The sequence below is a fragment of the Elephas maximus genome, chromosome 22 (assembly GCF_024166365.1).
Source record: "Elephas maximus indicus isolate mEleMax1 chromosome 22, mEleMax1 primary haplotype, whole genome shotgun sequence".
In the NCBI taxonomy this organism is placed as follows: Eukaryota; Metazoa; Chordata; class Mammalia; order Proboscidea; family Elephantidae; genus Elephas; species Elephas maximus.
Window position 1 is genome coordinate 9,615,863 of NC_064840.1, and position 14,668 is coordinate 9,630,530.

At 49.0% G+C, this 14,668-nt stretch overlaps 1 protein-coding gene across 7 annotated transcripts in view; it reads left to right on the forward strand.

The window, feature by feature from the left end:
- The window catches only part of CUX2 (cut like homeobox 2), a 276,654-nt gene that overhangs the window by 143,302 nt on the left and 118,684 nt on the right, over positions 1–14,668 (forward strand). Inside the window, exon 1 of one of the 7 annotated variants that reach the window (XM_049866785.1) lies at positions 10,915–10,954. The exons of the other annotated variants lie outside the window; for them this stretch is intronic. The gene's annotated coding sequence lies outside the window, so the exon portion shown is untranslated. Of the gene's footprint in view, positions 1–10,914; positions 10,955–14,668 lie in introns of those variants that run through there. 7 annotated transcript variants of the gene reach the window in all.

Consider the following 14,668-nt stretch of genomic DNA (forward strand, 5'->3'; position numbering starts at 1 on the left):
CCAAGGATGGAGGCGGCTCCCTGAGCCTCATGGGGGCCACTCTACATTCAGGGTGGCCCCTGCACCCACTAGCCTGGAAGTCTTGGTAATGGATCCCTCCCCAGAGGCCTGACTCCAATGGTCAAGACTCCCATAATAGGGCCAGGTCATCAGCCAGGCCTAGAGGGACAGGGCAGGGGTTGAAGAGCTGTGTCTGCGCGCAGTTCAGGAGGGGCTAGGCAGTGTTCCTCCGTGCATCTGTCAGTTTGTCATACTGTGGTGGCTTGCGTGTTGCTGTGATGCTGGAAGTTATGGCACTGGTATTTCAAATACCAGCAGGGTCACCCTTGGTGGACAGATTTCAGCTGAGCTTCCAGACTAAGACAGACTAGGAAGAAGGGGCTGGCCGTCTACTTCTGAAAAAATTAGCTAGTAAAAATTAGCAGTGGAACATTCTTGTGCTCATGAGAAACCTGTATGTAGACCAAGAGGCAGTCGTTCATATAGAACAAGGAATGGTTTAAAATCAAGGAGGGTGTGCACTGGGGTTGTATCCTTTCACCGTACTTATATAATCTGTGTGCTGAGCAAATAATCTGAGAAGCTGTACTATATGAAGAAGAACCAGGCATCAGGACTGGAGGAAGGCTCATTAACAACCTGCAATATGCAGGTGACACGGCCTTGCCTGCTGAAAGTGAAGAGGACTTGAAGCACTTACTAATGAAGATCAAAGACCACAGCCTTCAATATGGATTATACCTTAACATTAAGAAAACAAAAATCCGCACACCTGGACCAATAAGCAACATCATAATAAATGAAGAAAAGATTGAAGCTGTCAAGGATTTCACTTTACTTGGATCCACAATCAAGACCCATGGACGCAGGAGTCAAAAAATCAAACAACACATTGTATTGGGCAAATCTGCTGCAAAAGACCTCTTTAAAGTGTTAAAAAGCAGAGGTGTCACTTTGAGGACTAAGGTGCACCTGATCCAAGCCATGGTGTTTTCAGCAGCCTCATATGCATGTGAAAGCTGGACAGTGAATAAGGAGGACAGAAAAAGAGTTGATGGCTTTGAATTATGGTATTGATGAAGAATATTGAATATACCATGGATTTCCAGAAGAACAAACAAATCTGTCTTGGAAGAAGTACAGCCAGAATGCTCCTCAGAAGCAAGGATGGCGAGATTTTGTCTCACATACTTCAGACATGTTATCAGGAGGGATCAGACCCCAGAGAAGAACATCATGCTTGGTAAATAGACAGCAGAAAAGTGGCAGACCCTCAACGAAATGGATTGACAAAGTGGCTGCAACAGTGGGCTTAAGCATAACAACTTTTGTGAGAATGGTGCAGGACCAGGCAGTATTTTGTTCTGTTGTACGTAGAATCACTATGAGTTGGAACCAACTCAGTGGCACCTAATAACAGGCAGTGTAGGGGGCCCTGGTGGCTCAGTGGTTAGGCTCTCAGCTGCTAAATGAAAGGTTGGCAGCTCAAACCCTCCAGCCGCTCCACGGGAGAAAGATGTGTGGCAGTCCACTTTCGTGAAGACTGTTGTTGTTAGGTTAGGTTAAATGGGCCAGGCAGGCTGTGGCACAGCCTTTAAAATCCATGACAGCTTAGTGCCAGAAGGTTCTCAGGAGTGTTTTGCAAATACATCTTTTGGTGCTTGAGCCCACCTCTTGCCTTTTTCTTTCAACAAGTACTTATTGAGCACCTACTTTGTGCACGTCTCTGAGTGGATGTTCAACGTCTATAAACAGGTTGCTGCCGAGAAGTAGCCGCACCATCAGAGATAAAGATTGGTGAGAAGATGGCGGAGAAAGAGGATTATGGGGGTGGGGGGGTGGCACTATGTGTGCCAGGCACTGCGATGGGCTGGAGCACAACCATAAACAAAACGTGGACCCCGCCTGCCATTATGGTTGAGCGGGGGAGATTGCAAGAAGCAAGTAAACAGGCTTATCAAGACAGCATGCAAAGTGTGGTGCAGGAAGCTGCCAGAGCCAAGCCAGAATAAGAATAGGGGACCCTGCTTAAGCACAGTGGTCAGGGAAGGGCTAAAGGAGCCAGTTATAGGAAATAGAGGGGAAGAGAGGTCCAGGAGAAGGCAGTAGCAGATGCAAATGCCCTGAGGCCGTCAAGTGCTTGGCCAAAGGAGATCAGGGAGGCTGGAACACAGAGAACAGGAAGATGTGAGGGCAGGGAGGTGGACAGGGCCAGACCACACTCAGCACACTGGCCCTTGGGGGCTTTGGATTCAGATTTAGAGTGATGGTTGGAAGTCCTGAGGAGTTTTAGGTCAGGAAGTGATGGGACTTGATTCATGTTTGTGAAAGTGCCCTTGGGTGCAGTGGCAGAACCGATTGTTGGAGGAGGGGGCAGCAGAAGAACAATGGGGAGGCCACCGTACCAGCCCAGGCGAGCGATGATGGGGGCTGAGCAGCAGTGGAGATGGCAAGAAGTCGTGTGCCTATTCAAGAGTATTTTGGACAGAGGGAAAGAGCCAGTCCTGTCTCCCCTGCTCTTCCCTCCACTCCCCATAACCCACTTCCTCCTCCTCCATCTTTTCTGCCCTTTACTTCTGATGTTGTGGACACTTTTGTTAGTAACCTGTTTATTGGCGTAGAACTTCCTTTCAGAAAAGTACACGAATCGTAAGGATACAACTCAATGAATTGTCAAACTGAGTACACCTGTGGAACCAGCACCCAGAGCAAGAGACAGAATATTCTCAGTCACCCAGAAAGTTCCCTTGTCCCCCTTCCAGTTGTACCCCGCCAACATAACCGCTCTCCTGACTTCTAACAGCACAGATTAGTTTTGCCTGTTTTTGTTCTTTATATAAATGGAATCACATTGCACGTGCTCTTTTGCATCTGGCGTCTTTCACTCAACATTGCACTTGTAAGATTTATCAATATTGTGTGTTGTAGTTCATTCAAGCTCGTTGCTGTGCTATAGTATTCCGCTGGGTAAATACATCACAAATTTATTTATCCATTCTACTGTTAATGGGCATTTGGGTTGTTTCCAGATTAGTGCCATTATGAGTAGTGCTTCTCTGAACCCTCTAAACCCATGCTTCTCATACTTTAATGCACTCACTAATCACCTGTCTGTCGTTGCCGTCGAGTTGATTCTGACTTACGGTGACGCCATGTGTGTTAGAACTGTACTCCATAGGGTTTTCAAAGGCTGATACTTCAGAAGTAGGTCGCCAGGCCATTTTTCCCAAGGTGAACTTGAACTACCAACCTTTTGGTTATCAACGGAGTGTATTAAACCATTGCACCACCCAGGGACTTAATCACCTACCAAAAAGAACTCATTGCCATTGAGTCACTTCTTATTATTGTTATCATAATGCCCCAGCCCACCTTAGTTGCCATCAGCTCCTCTCATCCCTGGTAAAATCTGCCTTGTTTCCTCTTACCTGCGGGCCTTTGGACCTGCTGTTCCTTCTGCCTCTGTTCTTCACCTGGAGAACACGCCCCAGGTCCAGTGCCATGCACTGCCTTCAGGGCCGCTCCCGAGGCGGGTGTGGTGGTATGAGTGGGGAGCTACGAGTGCCCTGTGCTTGTTCCTGGGGCGTGGTGGGTCTTCATGTCCTCAACAGCAGGGGCCGAGTCTGTCATGATGATGACAGTAATGGAGAGCATTTATGCAGCACTTTTTACTACATGCCACAACCTGTCCTGGGGCTTTTTCATGGAGGACCTCATTTAATCCTCCCAGCAAGCCCATGACTGCCTGAGACAGAGGCTCACATATGTGAAGCCACTTGCTCAAGTTTCCACAGTGAGGAAGTGGTGGAGGTGGGATTCGAACCCAGACCCTCTCAGCTGCAGCGCTCCAGCCCTTTCTCCTCCCCAGCACCATACGTCACTTTCCTTGAAGCACCTGTGCCCCCTTCATTCATTTACCAAACAGTTCTTAGGGGCCTCCTATGCAGGCAGCATGCTGCTGCCCATGGTAGAGTTAACCCCCAGTGAACCCTGGTTTCTTCCTCAACCCAAGAAGGGGAATCACATCTGTCCTGCCCAGTATCCCACCTGGGGCCTGACATACAGAGGGGCCCAATAAAAATGAGTTGAATCAGCAGCTCTCAGGATGTGGTTCAGTGACCCCTGGGGATCTCTGAGGCCTTTTCAGGAGCAATAAGTTCCAATTATTTTCATAATAATGCTAAAATGCTATTTGCCCTTTTCACTAATATTCTTTCATGAATGCACGATAGAATTTTCCAGAAGCTACATGATAGGTGATAATGTTATTGTTCTGATGGTGTGTGTTCTTGTGCTATAAAATTTTCTTGGTTTTACTTTTGAATATGGTAAATACCAATCACTGTAATCTATATAGACAAAAGCTCTTTGGGTTCTTCAGTTTTTAGGAGTGCAAAAAGATACCAAGACCAAAAATTTTGAAAACTGCTGTGTTAAATAAGTGAGTGAATGAATGAATGAAGTGTGTGCTAAGGAGTTTGGACCTGGTTAGGGGAAAGCATCCTGGTGGTTCTCTAAAAAAGGGAGGACGGATGTAGGAGTACAGGAGAGCAGGGAATTTGGGATTTCACACACCCTGCAGGTCCTACCACATCCCAAGCCCCTGATCAGCCCCTGCAAATACTTCTTGACCCAGCAGAAGTATCCCCAGCACAGCCCACTGCTGACTGTTCCAAGGTGTTTTCCAGAGCAAAACAATTTGGAATAATTAGAACTTTACAAAATGTCTTTAAACACGCTGGTAATGGGGATAAGAAAACACTTGTGAAGTGTAATCAGTTATTAGCAGCTGATCAATTATCCTCATGGATAGCTGGTGGGGGGAGAGGAGGAGTAATAATAAGCCCCTTGATTAACTAATTTGAATATCTTTGGAGAACAAATTCCGAAATTTCTTTCTATTTTCTCCCCCACTATTGTAACGGTCCGCACATCTGCTGGGTAAATGCAGGCTGCAGATGGTAATGAGCATCCTGCTGTGAACAGCCCCTTGTTATGTATCGAAGGACTTAGGATCCAGGGCTGTGGAGGATGGCCACCCAGCCGGGCCTGGGGACCTCATGCTGGCTGGAGGACAGGAGATGGTGTGGTCACAGTCAGCTCTGCCATGCTGCTGAACCTCTGTCTCCCAGAAGGGTGGTGGGGTAGGGAGGAAGCAGGCTGCAGCGGGCAGGTGAACACAAGCAGCGAGCTCCCATCTATGAAGACCCTCCAGGGCCAAATGGGCCTGGGGCAGTTCTGGGATGGGGAAACCCATGTTCTGGACACAGCTCTCAGCCTTGGGCTCCTCCCGAACTCTCTGGGTGACAGATTTATAAAAGGCAGGAGTGATCTGTCTGGACAGTGTTAAGGACCCTTTCATCCCCGGGGGTCTCTGATTCTACAGTTCCCTTGTGGTTGTTAGTGAGGCACTGAAGCCAGACTCCCTGGATCAATTCCAGCCCTCCCACCTCAGCTGCGTGACCTTGGAAAAGTGTCTTAACCTCTCTGTGCCTCCGTATGCTCTCCCATATATTGCCCTTAAGTCAATTCTGACTCATAGCAGCCTGTAGGACAGAGTAGAACTGCCCCATAGGGTTTCCAAGTCTGTAAATCTTTATGGAAGCAGACTGCCAAACCTTTCTCCCGCCGAGCCGCTGATGAGTTCAAACCCCAGCCTTTTGGTTAGCAGCTGAGCACTTAACCAGTGCACCACCAGAGCTCCTTGCTGCTCCATATAAAATGAGATATTGACAGTGCTGCCTCACTGGGTTGTTGGAGCTCAGGGCCAGGCACATCATAAGCGCAGTGTAAACATAACCTACGGTTGTGATTATTCTCTCCACCCCATGAAATTAACAGGCTAGACCCGAGTTTGCAGACTGGCAGGCCAGGGTCCAAATCCCCCAGTAAATCTGTTTTGCTTGGCACAAACTGCGTTGTTAAAAATTTTTTTGAATTTGTTGCCAACAATTAAAAATTAAGGGATTTTCATATTAAAATTCTGGATCTGAAAAAAAAAAAACCTAAATTTGGGCTCCTCTGTAGAATCAGAAAATGTGGCCACACTAGGCTGTGTGGTGCACATTGGCCATGGCCCCACCCTGCCCCCTTCATTCTGTGACATCACCTGCTGGCCCCAGGAGACTGCTGGAAACAGCTCAGTCTCCATTCCTGCTGCCTGCAGTGCCTGACACGCAGTGGGCGCTTAAATCGAATGGAGTAGATGTGCATTCAAATGAGAATTTGACTTAGTGGGGCAGTTTCAAGAAAACCCTCAGTGTCTAGGTGGTCTTGGCTCAGAGAGGGCAATAAACTCCGTGGTTGCATCTGCCTTTGCAGCCCCAACTCTTTTCCCACACGGCAACCATCAGAAGAAAGAACTGCTCTCCACCTGGTCCCGCGCTTCCTCTCTCCCTCCCCAGACTCCTACACACACCAGTTTTGAAGTGTCTACCCTCAACAGCCCATCTGAGGCCCAGCGAACCAGAGACACCCACGACCTACCCCACAGCTGAAACCTGCAGCCACTGGTTCACTCCATCTCATCAGATGAGGCCTGTTTTATATTTAGTTTCAAGCCGTTCCAAAAACACATCTGAGATCACCTTTAAAATGCCTCCTTCTCCCTTCCACCCAACAACTTTTTTCCCCCCTCCCTTGACTCTTCCATTGCTTAAAAATGGCTTAACCAATTTGTGTTATTTTTAGAAAAATGTCTGGCATGTTGGCCGACAACCTGTATTCTAAGTTTCAACCTGATACAGAAAAGACAAGAGTTTTTAAACCCCTGGGGGGGAAAAAAAGACACACACAAAACATTCCTTTAGAACAGAAATCATCTGAAACTGACCCAGTGGGTCCTGGCCGGCAGGGCATCGGGGGATGGGAGGGCAGGGAGCAGCCGCGAGCACAAGGTGTCAAGGGCACAGAACGTAATTTGTTCTCCTGAGTTTCCACCAGCGTGGCTGGGAAGGCTGGATGCAGCATCCTGGTGGTCTGAGAGGCAAGACAGATGGATGAATTTGAACCCTGGTTCTGCCACAACGGAGGTCCTTGAGCTGAGGACTTAACCTTCTCTGAGCCCTCAGTTTTGCCGTCTGTGATATGGGAATACTAGTAACCACCTCAGGTAAAATGGTTAACACAGAGCCTGGTGCCCAGTGAATCTTCATACATGTTCATTAGCACCGTGATGATCCAAGGCCAGTAAAGACGACAGGGCTTGGAGAAGAAAGCTAGCAAGAGCTTTGTAAGTGGCTACTGAAGATAGTTTCCCTTGCCTCCTGAGTTCTGTTGAGATTTTTTAAAATCAGCTTTATTGAGGTATAATTAAAAAAAATAAAATAACTTACATACCATAAAATACACTCAGTGTGAGTGTACAATTCAGTGATGTTCAGTATGTGTAGCTGCTGGAATCCAAGCGCTTCCCCACTGCACTTGGTGCCACTTCTGGGTAGCTCAGCTTGATGTCTGACCTTCTCTCCAGCTGAAATGATGCTCATGAAACGTTCTCATTTTACAGATTAGGAAACTGAGGCTCAGGCATTAGGATCTCCCAGCTGGAGAGTGGCAGAGGCAGGATTTGAACCTAGCCTGGCTCCTAAGTCTTCTGCACCCAGTGATGGGAATATGAGTGTCCTGTATCAGGTCTCTTTAGGTTCTGGAGAAAAAAAGTTTGTGAGATAGGCAAGGAGAAGGGAAGGAGACCCACGGGGCCTGGTCTAGGCCTGGCCAATCTGTTGTTCTTGAGTTTTCACTTAGTCAATAGATACATAAAACCCAGTTCTACACAGACATGTATGTGTGTCTGTGTAAATATGTCTTTGTGTGTCTGTGTATGTGTTATGTGTACATCCACACTCATAAGGAAAAAAGGCCTGGAAGGAAGGCTCTTCCCCTTCGCTAGACGTCACCAGCCGTTATTTGTTTATTTGGCCTTCTCTGTCATTCCCCCATTTTCACTGATAAACATGTATTACTTTTATAATGGGGGGGCATTCCATTACACCTCAAAACAGAGATAAAAATATTCTCGGCCTGGGAGGAGAGTGCATTGGAGAGAAGCATCTTGTCTGTGTTGTTTTTGGAACTGGCCTGTGTGGGCGTGGGAAAACCCCTCTGACAGTGAGGGTCCCTGTCTGTGAGCTTTTCCCCTGCGGGGTCCGTTGGTACTGCCGCTTGGTGCTGCCAGTTGGTCGGTGCTTCCGCTGCTGTGCAGGCACCTCTGTCCTTGGCTTCCTTCACTGTGTCACGCAGGGTCACGCAGGCAGCCGGGGGTCCAGGCGCAGGTTCAGGTAATTAAACTCGGCTTGGTGGGAATTTCAACATTAATATTGATGGTACACATTTTAATAAAATATAAAAACCAAAACCAAACCCAGTGCCATCGAGTCGATTCTGACTCTATACGGTAGCTTTGAGTTAATATAGGTAGATAAAAAAGGATGTTATTACAAAATAGTTGGTTCTCTCTTCCTCTCCCTCTGCTCCGCTCTCTTGTCTCCTCTCTCCTTCTCTTTCTTTGTCTCCCTCTTTTCCTCTCCCTCCCCACCTCTCTCCCCTCCTCTTTCTCTCTCTCTTCTTCCGTGTCTTTCTCTCTCTCTTTCCGTTCTCCCTCTCTTTTTCTCTCTGATTTTCATTCTTTCCTTCCTGGAAGTGGCAATGTTTGCATATTGAGACCCTACGCAGCCTGGTATAAAATAAGACTGACTCTGAACAGGAGGCAGCCAATTGGCCGCTGTTCCTGGAGGCTTTGGGGAGAAGCTAGGACACGGGATTCTGCCCAGGAGTCCCCTGAATAGCAGCAGGCTCATGGGGACCTCTCAGGTGACCCTGCCTAGGAGGCCCCTCGTTCAAGCCAGGCCCCCTTCCTGGAGGTGGCGTTACTCCTTCCAACCTTAAAACAACCAGCTGCAGTGTATGGGATGCAGCCAAACTGGGCTAGCATTAGGTGAGGTTCCTGGGGGTGAAGAGCACGAGCAGAACTGGGGGCATTTAGTGCAATCTCTGACTCACCCTTCTTCCTTATCATCCCCGTGCAATGTTTTTCTCTAAGCTTATAAACCAGACTGTACAGGACATTTGTTCTTCACATTTGTTTAGGAAAAAAATGCACCTACAGGTTTCTTTTGACCCTCCCAGTAGCCCGTGGAGATATCTTTGCACTCATTTGACTAATGGAACAGTGAGGCACCGCTGGGGCACCGGGAGGTCAGACATTTGCCAAAATCAGTGACAAAGTCAATAGCAAGTCAGTGGGCAGGCTAGGGTAGGGCCCACAGACTCCTGGCATGGCTGGCTGGTGACCATGCCCAGTAGCCCCCCATTTTAGGGCCTTCTCTCCCAACCTGTGGTGTAGTGGTTAAGAGCTGTGGCTGCTAATCGAAAGGTCGGCAGTTCAAATCCACCACATGCTCCTTGCAAGCCCAGTGGGGTGGTTCTGTTCTGCCCTTTAGGGAATCGACTCAACAGCAACAGGTTTGGTTTGGTGTTTGGTTCTCCCAGTCTTGCTTTCAACCTTACCTGGCTCGTCTTCCTAGTTTGTGAGTGGCCTTGATTCTTTCCCAGTGGGTCCCTAAAATCTGTCACCTGTTCTGCCTGCTGCCCCCACTCATCCTCACCCACCCAACTGCCTGTAGCAGCAGTTGGTATTTCTGCTCTCCCAGCCCCTAGGCTTATTCTTCTGCTGGTGGCTTCCTGTAAAAAACCGATTGCTGTCAAGTCGATTCCGACTCTTGAATTCCGCACGTGTGCCAGAGTAGAACTGGGCTCCGTGGAGTTTTCAACGGCTGATTTTTCAGAAGTAAATCACCAGGGCTTTCTTCCAAGGTGTTTCTGGGTAGACTCAAACTTCCAACCTTTCAGTTAGCAACCAAGCGCATAAAACCATTTGCACTACCCAGGGACCCTGGGACTTCCCATAGCTGTCTAGAAACATGGGACCCTCCCCTGTTCAACTGTCCCTTCTAGCTCACAATCACTTCTTGCCTTGGCCTCACAGTCCTCTGACCCCATTGCCCACGAGTGCTTAACATGCACCTAGGCAGCCAGCCACGCCCAGCACAGCCTGGGTTTCCAGCCTGCATGCCTTTGCCTGCTGGTCTTGTCTCCTCGAATGTCTTCACTCAGGAGCCTGCACCCGTGTTCTGCTAACGCTTCCCTAGGACAAGGCCTAAGCTTTTGTGTGGCTGTCGCCTCCCCTGACTGAGCCACCTGAGGCTCTTGGAACCCCACCTAGCACATAGTTGTTGTTAGTTGCCGTGGTGTCAGCCACTGGCTCTCGGTGACCCCATGCACAACCGAACCATGCGCCGTCCCCGTGCAGTTACTGATTGGGCCATTGTGATCCATAGGGTTTTCACTGGCTGGTTTTTGGACACCTGTTCAGTATCGTAGCAACGTGCACGCCTGAACTGACAGATGGGTTGTGCCTGCACATGAAGGTACATTGGCCAGGAGTCGAACCCAGGTCTCCCACATGGAAGGCAAGAATTCTACCCCTGAGCCCTTGCTGCTCCCAGTGCTTTCTTACCCATCTGAATTGTGCATCTGTGTCCTTAGCCCTGTGTGCCCGTGAACTTTTTTGTTATTGTGGTAAAATATACACAACGTAAAATTTGCCATTTTATCCATTTTCAAATGTATAATCCAGTGGCATTAATCGCACTCATGATGTTGTACAACCATCAGCACCATTTATTTCCAAAACTTTTTCATCTCCTCAGACAGAAACCCTATACCCATTAAGCAGTTACTCCCTTGCTTCCCTTCCCCACAGCCCCTGGAAACCTCTAATCCATTTTCTGTCTCTGTGCATTTGCCTGTTCCAGGTGTTTCCTCTAAGTACCAGTAAAGTTTTCTGGGGCCTCCTGAGGTTCCCACAGGCCTTCTTCCCGCCGCATCCCTCATCTCCACACCTCAAAAAAACACTTCACGTGCATTGATTCTTCCTCAGTCAGAACTCTTTGAAGTAGGTATAATTATCCCACTCTACAGCTGAGGAAATGGAGGCACAGAGAGGTTAAGTAACTTACCTGTGTCACACAGCTAGCCACTGGCAGAACTGGAATTCAAACCCAGAGTCTGTGTACTCCACTCCCTAGCGGCTCTCCATATGCGAGACGTTAAATTAGGCCCTTTCCCTGCATTATATCTCAGTTAATCCTGAAAACAACACAAAAAGATCTGTAGTGTCTTTATTCTCATTTAACAGATCAGGAAACTGAGGTCTAAATTAACTCTAGAAAGTGCCACAAACTTCAGAGATGGTACAGTGGTTTGGAAGAAAGGGGAGCAAGGTTCACAGCACAGCTCTGCTCCTGCATGACTGTATGATCATGACCCAGGGCCATGACCTCTCTGAGCCTCATTTTCCCAACTGCAAAAGGGGGGAGGAGCACTGACCTCTGAGAAAATGAGCTGAGCCAAGGACCCAGTCCATAGTAAGCACTCAGTTCCTGTCATGTGTTGAGTAACCACCACTGTGGCCCCTAGCAAGTGCCTGGCACATAGTAGGTGCTCAGTATACACATGATGGATGAGTTTTGACATCAGTACATGATGAAGTATGGAGAGGAGCTGCCTGGTCAGGCTCACCGCCTGGCCCAGATGCATTCACCCTGCAGAGGAGGGGGCATGAGGGGTCCCAGCCCCTCACCTGGCACCTGCCTGAAGCAGGCCTGCTTCGTTTTCCCTGTGCCCATGAAGTTTTAAGTTATGAGAACTCCAAAATATACGGCAGCAATCAAGGACAGGAGGAAGTGATCAGATATGACTCCCGGCTTGCAGGGCTTGCTGTCGAGATAATTAAGTGTTTGATTGGCATCCTCTCTCAAGGACAGCCACCTCCAGGTCCCGCCTGCAGCAGGAGTAGGCTTGTTTTCTTGCCTGATGCTTCCAGGGAACCTGAGGGGGGTTACTCTTGGGGGGAGCATCAACTGAGAGGGTACCAGGGCTAGTAGCCCATCTTTCATTTATTCATTTATTGATACATTCATTCAACAAGTATTGAGCACCTACTATGTGTCAAGCATTGGGGATACAGCATTGACCCAAAGAGACAAAGACTGCTTTTTTGTGGAGCTGCCATTGGGGCCGGGGAGATGGCAATAAACAAATAGAAAAGTTGCTATGAAAATGTGTCAGATGACAACAAGTACTGTGGAGAGAAATAAGCTAACAGGGGGACAAGTGAGGGAGAGAGGAGATGTTTGCTATTTTAAATAGATTGGTGGGATGGGCTTCTGTGAGAAGGTGATGTTAGAGTGGAGCCTGGAGGAAGCTAGGGAGAGAGCCGTGTGGATCCTGAGAAAACAGTATTTCAGGGAGTGGGAACAGCCATGCAAAAGCCCTAAGGCAGGAATGTGCTTGGTGTGGTCAAGTGTCAGCAAGGAGCCACCATGTGGCTTTACCATGCAGAGGAAGGAGTAGAAGGAAGTGAGGCCAGAGAGGTAAGGGGTGGGACAAGTCAAGTGGGCCTTGAGGTCAAGGTGCACACTTTAGCCATGACTCTGAGTGAGGTGGGAGCCATGGAAGGCTTTTAAGAAGAGGAAGGACAGGACCTGGCTTAGGCTTAACAGGATGCCTCTGGCTACCAGGTAGGGAAGGGGCTGTAGAGGGGCCCAGGGAAGAGGCTCCTACAGTTGCCCAGGCAAGTGATAACCGCGGTTTGGCCCAGGGTGGCAGCAGTAGAGAGGGTGAGAAATTGCTGGATTAAGGCAACAGGACTTGCTGATGAGAGCTGTGTCCCCACCGCCACCCTGGGCCTGAGCCTGATGCTCAGGACAGGGAAGGGTGTTTCCCCCTTGGGGCCTCAGGGTTAGATATGGCCTCCTGCAACGCACCAGCCTTGGCCCCACAGCATCAGCCCTTCCCAGGCTCCTCCTGCAACTTGGACCCCTGCCAGCACCCCAAGAAGGAGGTGATGTCTTTACTCCATTTTATAGCATGTCAGAGGTACAATCAAATACTACCCCCTTTGGCCCCAACACTAAGATGCTCTCTAAGGGCCAAGACCTCAAGCTTCTGCATCTCGATGTTTAGAGGCAGAAAGGAAAATGGAACGTTGTTTAGAATCTGACATCATCTCCAAAACCAATTGCTGTCGACTTGACTCTGACTCCTGGCGACCCCATGTGTGTCAGAGCAGAACTGTGCTCTGCAGGGTTTTCAATGGCTGATTTTTTTTTGGAAGTAGATTGCCAGGCCTTTCCTTCAAGGTGCTTCTGGGTAGACTCAAACCTCCAACTTTTGGTTAGCAGCTGAGCACATTAACTGTTTGCACCACCCAGGTACCTCTCTCTGCAGGTACCAGGTGGAAGATGGCACCTGCTTCATAGGACCATTCATTCGCTCCCTCTACAAGTGTTTCTAGAGCAGGCACTGCACACCCAGCACTGTAGGGGGAGTTCAGTGAGCCTGTGGGCCACTTAGCATGGGCTACTACACAGTAAACCCCCTATAGGGGAGTTGTCATCGTGTGATTGTTATCACCACACTGAGAGCATGCTTAGAAGTTGCTGGCAGCCACTCGGCACATACCCAGGCCTCGAGATTTGGCACTGTTCATTTCTGATGGACTCTTTAGTCTGAGCGTGAGCTATCTATCACTCAGCCCAGCTGATGGAATGCAGTGAGCAAGGAGGCTTCCATGCCTTGGCTTGGCTGGCTGGGAAAAGTTTCTTGTAGGCATAGCCTTGCCCAGGCCTCGGATAATTGGCCCAATATATCTTTGGCATCTGAAATTTACATACAGTGCAGGAAGTGATGGATGGCCCTGGTAACCCAGGCTGTCTCTCAGCTGCGGCTCAGTTATCCATCTCTGCAGGCTGCAGAGCCATCCGTCTTGACTTGTCTCCTTGCTCGTGGCAGGCCAGCATGTGCCCTCCCATCCCAGGTCATCCCCCAGTCCCTACCTTCTGAGGCCCCCCCACAAAGGCGACACTCCTACCATGCCCCACTACAGACAGAGCAAGTGCTTTTGCTCTGAGCATCCTCTGAGACCCTCCCCTTGGTGTCTACCTGGGGCTCTGATGGAAAAGCACTGGAGAGCTCCAGGGTACAGAATGGGCCCCACCTTGCTTCTGCCAGAAAACCCTGGTGGTGTAGTGGTTAAGTGCTGTGGCTGCTAACCAAAAGGTTGGCAGTTCGAATCCACCAGGCACTCCTTTGAAATTCTATGAGGCAGTTCTACTGTGTCCCATAGGGTCACTATGAGTCAGAATCAACTGGACGGCAATGGTTTTGCTTCTGCCACAGGGGACCTCTCATCTTACCTCTTTTCATCCCTCAGAGATGATATACGCCCCATCTCTGCTTATATCTACTAACAGACATTCATTCCACAAATATTTATTGAGTGCCTAAAAAAGCCCATTGCTGTTAAGTCAGTTCCGACTCACAGTCTACCACGTACTAAGGAGGCACTGACAGTTTACTGGTAGAATTCTCCTTTTCCATGCAGGAGACCCGGGTTTGATTCCCAGACAGTGCACCACACATGCAGCCACCACCTGTCTGTCAGTGAAGGCTTGCATGTTGCCATGATGCTAAACAGGTTTCAGCAGAGCTTCCAGACCAAGGTGGACTGGGAAGAAAAACATGGTGGTCGACTTCTGAAAATCAGCCATTGAAAACCCTGTGGCGCACAGTGGTCTGATCCGCAGCCGATCGTGGGGATGGCACC